This window comes from Xenopus laevis, chromosome 6L, assembly GCF_017654675.1.
Source record: "Xenopus laevis strain J_2021 chromosome 6L, Xenopus_laevis_v10.1, whole genome shotgun sequence".
NCBI lineage: Eukaryota > Metazoa > Chordata > Amphibia > Anura > Pipidae > Xenopus > Xenopus laevis.
In genome coordinates, this window is record NC_054381.1 from 26,639,479 (window position 1) to 26,648,818 (window position 9,340).

Here is a 9,340-nt window from a genome sequence, read left to right on the forward strand (position 1 = left end):
AGGAGCTTTTTAATTAAAGGGGCAGGGTATATTGCCCCTTTAATTAAAAAGCTCCTAAAAATAAATTCAACATGAGTGCAATGAATAGGGCTTGTGCTGAACATACCTTTACCTATTGTTTTATACACCCCAGTACTCAAGATAATTGCCATACATAATGGAATCCTGCTATCAAAGCAGTCACAACAAAGGTTGAGAGGAGGTTGTTTTTAAAAAGCTTCAGCTAAGATAGTAAGTGTCAAAGCAAAATAATTATCTAGCTGCCGTATAATAAAAATATGTATTGAATATGCATTTGTTTTAATTAAAAGGATAGGCAGAAGTTCTATTTATTTTACTCATGTAAAAAAAAAAAAGGTGTATATCGTGTATACTGCCTTTATAAGTCTTTGCTCTGTACCTTTTCAGTATGGAGTCTCCATTGCTACCTATTTGTCAGTATTTGTATGATGTCTGAGTTATACACTCCTCAATTGTACAGCACTATGGAATATGTTTGTGCTTTAAAAATACATACAACTTGTTGCTAGGGTCCCAGTTACCTTAGCAACAGTGTATTTGTTTGGAAGATGAATTTCAGAAGGGCTCTTTAAAGGGGAAATAATACACAGTAAAATAGTAAGTTAGGTTGAAAAAAGACACATGTCCATCAAGTTCAACTTTAAGGGTCAGGGCACACAGGCAGATTCGGGGGAAATTAGTCACCCGGAGACAAATCTCCTCTTCTTCAGGGCGACTAATCTCCCAGAACTGCCTTCCTGCCGGCTAAAATGAAAATCGCCGGCAGGATGGCACTCGGATCGATTTGTTTTCCGAAGTTTCCTTGTGAGGCAATTTTGGGCGACTTCGGAAAACGATTTTGGGCGACTTCAAAAAACGAATCGCTCTGAGTGCCATACCTGCTAATCTCCCCGAATCTGCCTGTATGCCCTGACCATAAGTCTGTATATAACCTGCCTAACTGCTAGATGATCCAGAGGAAGGGGAGAAAAAACATTTGAAGCCTCTTGAATAGCCATAATAATTTAGTGCCATAGAAGCAGTTTCTGGAAACTATTTTATTTACTCAGCCTTGCCTAAGTCTCCAGGGTTCGTAAGCTTTAAAGCCACAACTTTCCTTATCTAAGATGGCTGATATCCTGTACCATAAACCAGAATAACCTGTATCCACCGTTATCATTGAACTGGACATGGGCTTTATCAGTGTGGCACAGGCATGGTCAAAAAGTACTCCATATGACTCCAACTTGCAGAACAGCAGTAAAGAAGTTTATCAGAGCACAAGTCACATGAATGGAGGCAGCTGGGAAACTGACAATATGTCTTGCCCCATGACAGATTTCAAAATAAAAAATCAGTTTGCTCTTTCGAGAAATGTATTTCAGTGCGGAAGTCTGCTGGAACAGCTCTATTAACTGATGCATTTTGAAGAAAAAAACATTTTTTCCTATGATAGTATCCCTTTAAAGTTGAGTAAAATGTTAGCTAAGGGCAAGAGCACATGGGACAATTACCAGGGGTTTGCTGCCTGCACGATTTTCAGCTCAGTGGGGGCAAGACTCTTAACAATGTACCCCCACTGTCTTGCACTTGAGATTATTTTCCTGAGGGCTGTGACAGACCTGGCATTTTGATCTTCGCTACATACTCTAAATTTCTTCTAATTGGCCTGGTTGCTTGCCATCCGTTAATAATGTTAAAAAAAAAAACTTGGATTGGCAGTGCCTCAGATTTCATTGAAAGGGAAACTATTAGGGCCAGTAGTGACATTTTGATGGACACCTCAATGTTGTGTGTGCTGTGGCCCAGTGTTGTTTTATCTGCCTTGCTCAGTTCATTTGATGTTATCATTTATTTACCTAACACCAACATATTCCTAAACTCTTGCTTTGCTGCATGATTTTGTGCTGAATGGAATTTGCAAGAAGAATAAATTAATTTAGGCTTTTTTTTGGCATTACTGTTCCCTAGCCCATTCTAATCAATCACTTTCTACTAGAAAACCTAAGCTGATTGTTAATTCTGTTCATACTATAAAGCTTATATCACAAAGAGCATTTTGTTGTTACAATGCATCTCCAAAAAAGCAACAAAGCATAGAGAATTGTTACAGATTGTTTCATATTTTGGGCAACTATATTGCTGCTGGTATAGCAACTACTTCCAGATAACATGGATAATATTTTCATGTGACAAAAATACAAATGAGCGTGGTTTATACACTCAATTATAATTTCTATAGGGACAAGCCACATAGCCAGAGATGATCATACAGTTCATTTAAACATTGACAAAATTCCTAATATATATTGACTTTCAGTGTGTTATAGATGGTACTATTCTAAGCAACTTTTCAGTTGGTCTTCATTAAACCACATCTAAATAAGATGTAGTTTATACACTCAATTATAATTTCTATAGGGACAAGCCCCATAGCCAGAGATGATCATACAGTTTATTTAAACATTGACAAAATTCCTAATATATATTGACTTTCAGTGTGTTATAAATGGTACTATTCTAAGCAAATTTTCAGTTGGTCTTCATTATTATAGTTTTTTTTTAAGCCTTCTTTTTTTCGCCAATTGCAGCCTGCAACTGAAAATGCTTGCCCAAAAACAGATTTTTGACTGGGAGCGGATTTTATTGTTAGAATTAATTGCTTATCAATCCTTTCTGGCAATCTTCTATTGATCTTTCATTCTAGCTTCCAAACTGCAGCCTGGTTGCTAGGGTAATATATATACCCTGGCAACCAGACAGCAGGGTAAAATTGTTGCAGACGAAAAATTTTTAAATGTTTTCAAAATCACAAAAGATTGAGACTGATTGGAAATTGTATTAAGTATGCTGTTATTGCTAAAAGTTAATTTTAAGGTGAACTATCGCCATGACAACAGATTTCTAGTGACAGGCTAAAACAGGTGTGGGCAACAGCATGGGTAGGGGCTGCAGTTTGCCTATATCTTATGATATCAAACTCAGCCTTAAAGCTCTTACACATGGTCATTCTTACCTGTGTTCCCCTTCAGTGGATCATGCATTCTACTTCCCTGCCCATGTGTAAGAGCCTTAATTCCAATATAGGAAGGGATTATGTTGATGTTTACTACACAGTGCTTTTTTACAGGTCATGGGACTGCAGGGTTCATATTATATAGTGAATAAAGTACCCCCTATTGTGAAATATAAGGATATTATAAGTTACAGATGAGCACAAGGTCAAAGGCTGTTTTTATACAGGTCATGGCACTCCAAGGTGACTTCTAAAATGCTCATATTTTGCAACAGGGGGTACTTTATTATAATAAACAAGTTTCAGTGAGTCATGTGACAGAAATGACATCACTAAGTACCATTTATAAGGATTTCATGTACAGGATATTCATGGCTCTTGTGTATTGTTGTTTTATAATAGACAAGAGCTATCAATAGCCTGTAAATTATATCCTTATAAATGGTACTTAGTAATGTCATTGGTTAAAATCTGTCACATGACTCACTGAAACTTGTGTATTATAATAAATCATGTACTCCCAGTTGTAAAATATACAAAGTTTAGAAATCACTTTGGAGGCCTTGGATCATGGAACTCCTTGGTGACTTATAATAGCTGTCAATATCCTGTAAATTATATCCTTATAAATGGTGCTAGGTGATGTCATGAGGTGCTTGGTGATGTCATTTCTTTCACATGACTCACTAAAACTTTTTATTATAGTAAATCATGTACCTCTTGTTGTAAAGCATGAGGATATTATAAGTCCTCAAAGAGTTCCATATAATAGCACCATGACTATCCTATAATACACAGACTTGACATGTGACATCACTAAGCACCATTTAGAAGGAAATATTTTAGAATATTCACAGCTCTTTTATGAGTTATTTAGCATTTTATTTTGCAGCTCTCCAGTTTGCATTTTCATCAATCTGGTTGCTAAGGGCAAAATTACCCTAGCAAACTGGAAAGAGTCAGAAGAAGAAGGCAAATAATTCAAAAACAATAAATAATGAAGACCAATTGAAAAGTTGCTAAGAATTCTATAACATACTAAAAGTTACCATGAAGGTGAACCACCCATTTGAAGGAAAACTATACCCCCAAAATGAATACTTGAGCAACAATTTATATCAAATTAAGTGGCATATTAAAGAATCTTATCAAACTGGAATATATATATTTAAGTAAATATTGCCCTTTGCCTTGAACCACCATTTTGTGATGGTCTGTGTGCTGCCTCAGAGATCACCTGACCAGAAATACTACAAGTGTGGAAGCAAAAGACAGAACTCTGTCTGTTAATTGGCTCATGTGACCTAACAAGTATAGTTTGTTTGTTATGTTTGTGTGCACAGTGAATCGTCCCAGGGGACGGCCCTTATTTTTTAAAATGGCAATTTTCTATTTATGATTACCCAATGGCACATACTACTAGAAAAGTATATTATTATGAAAATGGTTTATTTACATGAAGCAGGATTTTACATATGAGCTGTTTTATGCAATACTTTTTATAGAGACCTACATTGTTTGAGGGGCTGCAGTTTGGACTATGTACTACACAGTTGCTGTTGTGCTGTGCTCTAGAAACTAGCGATTCAACAGTCTGAAAGCTCCCCACTGAAATAGAACAAAAAAAGAGAGAGGAATCACAGACTTCCTGCTAGAGGTTCCTGAGGAGTAATAATTACCCAATGAGCTGTCCCCTTGCATCCTCACCATGCTACAAACTATTGGTAAATAAGGAATGTAGAAAATTGCTGTTCCCACTAACAATTGTGCAAAATACATTTGTATTGCACTCATGTAACATTATGGAGCAACAAATCAATATATAAAAAAGCCCAACTAGCCACAATCACTATATTTCTTTGCTTGAGCTTTGCAGGCGATTAACACTGTTCCTTAGTAAATAGTCATGCAGCCTGCCTGTTAATTTGTGCTTTAACCGCATTCATTTATTTCTAACGTCTCATTGATGAATGCGGGAGAGTGAATCCTGCAGTGCCGGACCAGCATGGAACTAGCAGTGCTCAGGAGCCATCTGAAAGGGTTAACGGCTGTCCCATTCTCACACTCACCCCTCCCCCTTGTTGTGCGGCTTGAGCCCGCCCACTTCCAGCAGTGATAGTAAAAGAGAGGGGCATCTGGCTGGCTCCGGATTACAGAGAAGCTCAGACTATAGCCGACACAAGTGCAGTCTGTCAGCATTAACCCTTGCGCTTCCTGATCACTGACTCGAGTTTGTGATGATGCTTCTAGCTGTTCAGGCCTATGCAAGCTGGGAAATAGGATTTGCTACATGGACATTAAGACAAGGAGACCAGGGCAAAAGAGTTTACACTCTAGATGCAGACTGGAGCAGCCATGTAGGGAATCCCCCAATTCCTGACCCTCTTATCAGGGTGGGAGGGGTGGGGTGCATGTATTTCTAACGCCAGGCCTTCCAGATGTTTGAGTTCTACAACTCCTGGTTGGTGGGGGAGGCTGAGAGTTGCAGTTCAGCAGCGGCGGCTTGTATGGATCTCCATGTACAGCAGCCATAAGGAGCAACACGTTCCTTGCTCACAACTTTATCTGCTGCTGCCCGTGTAGAAGGGTGCTGCCATTTTTTCCCATGATGGATTGGACTCACGGTCTAATGCCTCGAATTAGTGGGGGGGGGGGGTTCTGCGGCAAATAACATCAATTTAATGCAATAATCCTTGCCTCAAAGAGCAGCCTCAGCTCAAGTGTATGTGCAAGGCCCCAGATGCTGCACAGCGGTGAGACTGACTCCTTATGGGCCCAAAGGAAACTAGGCGAGAGCCCCTAACATTACTACATACACCCTCATCACCCTCATTATTCTCTGTGCCTAATCATGTGCGCTACTAATATTACAGCTCCACTGGCACTCGGCCTACTGAGCACTAGAGCCTGCATAGCACAACTCTGCCCTCATTTACACACACACATGCCTACAGCTCCACTACTACTAATACACACACATGCCTACAGCTCTACTACTACTAATACACACACATGCCTACAGCTCTACTACTACTACTTCACACATACCTACAGCTCCACTGCTACAACTACTACACACACATGTCTACAGCTCCACTACTACTACTACTACTACTTCACACATGCCTACAGCTCCACTGCTACAACTACTACACACATGCCTACAGCTCCACTACTACTACACACATGCCTACAGCTCTACTTACTACTACACACACATGCCTACAGCTCCACTTCTACACACACACACATGCCTACAGCTCTACTACTACACACACATGCCTACAGCTCCACTACTACTAATACACACACATGCCTACAGCTCTACTACTACTAATACACACACATGCCTACAGCTCTACTACTACTACTTCACACATACCTACAGCTCCACTGCTACAACTACTACACACACATGTCTACAGCTCCACTACTACTACTACTACTAATACACACACATGCCTACAGCTCTACTACTACTACTACTTCACACATGCCTACAGCTCCACTGCTACAACTACTACACACATGCCTACAGCTCCACTACTACTACACACATGCCTACAGCTCTACTTACTACTACTACACACACATGCCTACAGCTCCACTTCTACACACACACACATGCCTACAGCTCTACTACTACACACACATGCCTACAGCTCTACTAATACTACTACACACACATGCCGACAGCTCTACTTCTACACACACACATGCCTACAGCTTTACTACTACTGTGCATATTTCGTTTTGGATAAAATAAGTCCCCTACACTCATTATTATTATTATTATTATTTGGCACATTACTGTCCTACATTTGTACTATGCATTTTATATTAGCTTACTTCTTTGTGGCTTGCATCAATCACTAAACATCGTCTGCAACATGAATGTATAACCTGTACCCCTGCAGCTATTGTTGTCAACTACAACTCCCAGAAGCCCCTCTGTATGGGGAGGAGGTTGTATGGGATTTGCAGTTGAGGATCAGGTTTTTACAGTAGCTGTTTTGGACATTTCTCCTTCCACTGAAGGAATAGTCGACAAATCTACCTCTACATTTTATATGCTGTGGTTTCTGGGATTTAGCTTCTGACAAAGGCATTTCTGGGCGGGCCAAACATTGACCTGACCCGTGCATTGGTTAAATAAAATATGCACCATATGTGCACGTGTGTGTGTGTGTGTATGTGTGTATATATCTATACATATCTATCTCTCTCTATATATATATCTATATATATCGATATATCGATATATATCTATATATATGTGTGTGTGTGATTTTAAAATATGCACATGGGAGTATAATATTATATTTAGAAGCACAAAAAACTCTTTGGCCTACGCTTTCTAAAGCTATTTCCCTAGATTAAAAAAAATAGTGAATCTACATAAATTCCAGTTTAAATTCCTTTTGTGCCTGCTCTTTAATAAAACCCTAACAAGCACCTTCTACGAATAAAGCAGTTTGGGTGTAGGTAGGAGCAGTGAGCCCATAGTATGTATTGATGAAAGGGAGAGCTAGCTGGAATGTAGAGGCAAATAGCTGCTTTTATTGTTTTGTGCTTGTAACGTGTTTACAGATGAGCCAGGCTGCTCCCCTTCTCATTTGAGTGATGACACTCGCACAGTGGCTTGTATCTGTAATTAATTGGCTAATGCTTTCCAGCACCTGTGTGAAGCCAAGTGAGGGCCTTTAAAGGGGCACAACATATACTTGTAAAAAAGGAGGACCTTGCAGATTAAACATGAATATTGCTGCTGCTGCAACGGATTAGATGAGGCTCTTTCGCTGCGGCCTCGAATTTTAAATGACAATAACTAGAGCAATGGGGAAAAGGTATCATGCCAGATCGTGGCCTAAACATCCATTTAATTGTTAACCAACTGTGGCTGTGTTATTGCAATAGCATGTGTGCATCACCGGGTCAATTTAATAAAGGAGCCAGACATTCCTGCCAGTGGCTTTCTACTTGTACCCAACATTTACTTGTTTTCTGCTGATACACGGAGGCAACTACACTGCGCGACCATAAGAATAAATATAATAACATTGTATCTGTATGTAAATAGCTCAATTGTAGTCCAAGTCAATCTGCTTACATTGCTTTTTTTTTTTTTATTATTATTATTCTATTCAATTGCATTGAATGCCCGAGCTCATCTCGATATCACGACACATTCGAATAATAAATGAAAATAGTTTGTAAATCAATAAATTAAAATTAAAACGATCAGGCGCACATATGTAAATATCACCCTCGAATTGCAACTAAATTATTTTATCTACACGAAATATTCCTTTTCTGAAGATTTCACACGAAAAGCACATTTTGTAGCTTTTCCTAGTTATTTTGTATAAGGTGGAGGTTTGTTTTTCTCCCCCTTTATTTTTAACCACCGCGATCAATTAAAAAAAAATAAATGAAACGCCTGCTGTTCTGCTGAGGTTCAACTGTATATGGTTATCCCTTCCTGTCCAAATGATTTAACTCGGTCGTTTTATTTCGAAACATTTTCACAGGGGGTCTTTGGTGGAATAAAAAAAAAAAGAGACATTTTAAAACGTTCTTGGCGAGCTTGAATTTATGTTAGGGAATTCAGAGGAAAATCAACCCAAATATGAAAGTGCCTTTTGTATTGTTTCTAGACCCTCGCTGAATTATTGTTATTTTGCCCCCTCGGTAGAGTGGGGTAGACGACGTCACAATGGGGCAATAGACTAACCTATAACTGCAGGATTTTCATAAAAAAGGTGTATTATTATTAGAATAACATATAACTGAAGGATTTTCATTAAAAAAAAAAGTCTATTATTATTATACATATGGCTGTTGGGTTCAGGAGCATCTTTCCAAAAGCTGGGTGAAAATTAAATTAAATGTGCATGTATAGGGTTTAAAAGTAAAAAAAAGTATGGAGCCTGGCTTTAATTTAGAAATGCACGGGGAATACAGGGAGTGGGGGGTCTGAGGCATTAAACAAAATACAAACACTGATGCAAATTATAATATATTTTTACAGTGTCAGTGTTGATGTATATACCTTCTGGAGAGTGCATTTGGGGGAAGCCCTTCCACTCCTGAGCAGAGAGGCTTTTATTCACGCTGAAATCCTTGTGTAGCCAAGGCCCCAATGTGGAAAAAAAAAATCTTTATTCTCCTTTAAAAAGAAGTTTTAAAAAAAAAAAATATATATATATATATATATATATATTTTTTTTGTGTACGTGCTTGCATTTTGTGTGATGTATGCGAGCTAATATTGAGCTATTTGCTCCAGTGCTTGGGTACTTTTTACTTAAAAAAAAAAAAAAA

At 38.6% G+C, this 9,340-nt stretch overlaps 1 protein-coding gene across 1 annotated transcript in view; it reads right to left on the bottom strand.

Annotated features, from left to right (window-relative positions):
* mllt10.L (MLLT10, histone lysine methyltransferase DOT1L cofactor L homeolog) overlaps positions 1–9,340 on the bottom strand; it is a 175,414-nt gene that overhangs the window by 128,838 nt on the left and 37,236 nt on the right. The gene's annotated exons all lie outside the window — the stretch shown is intronic.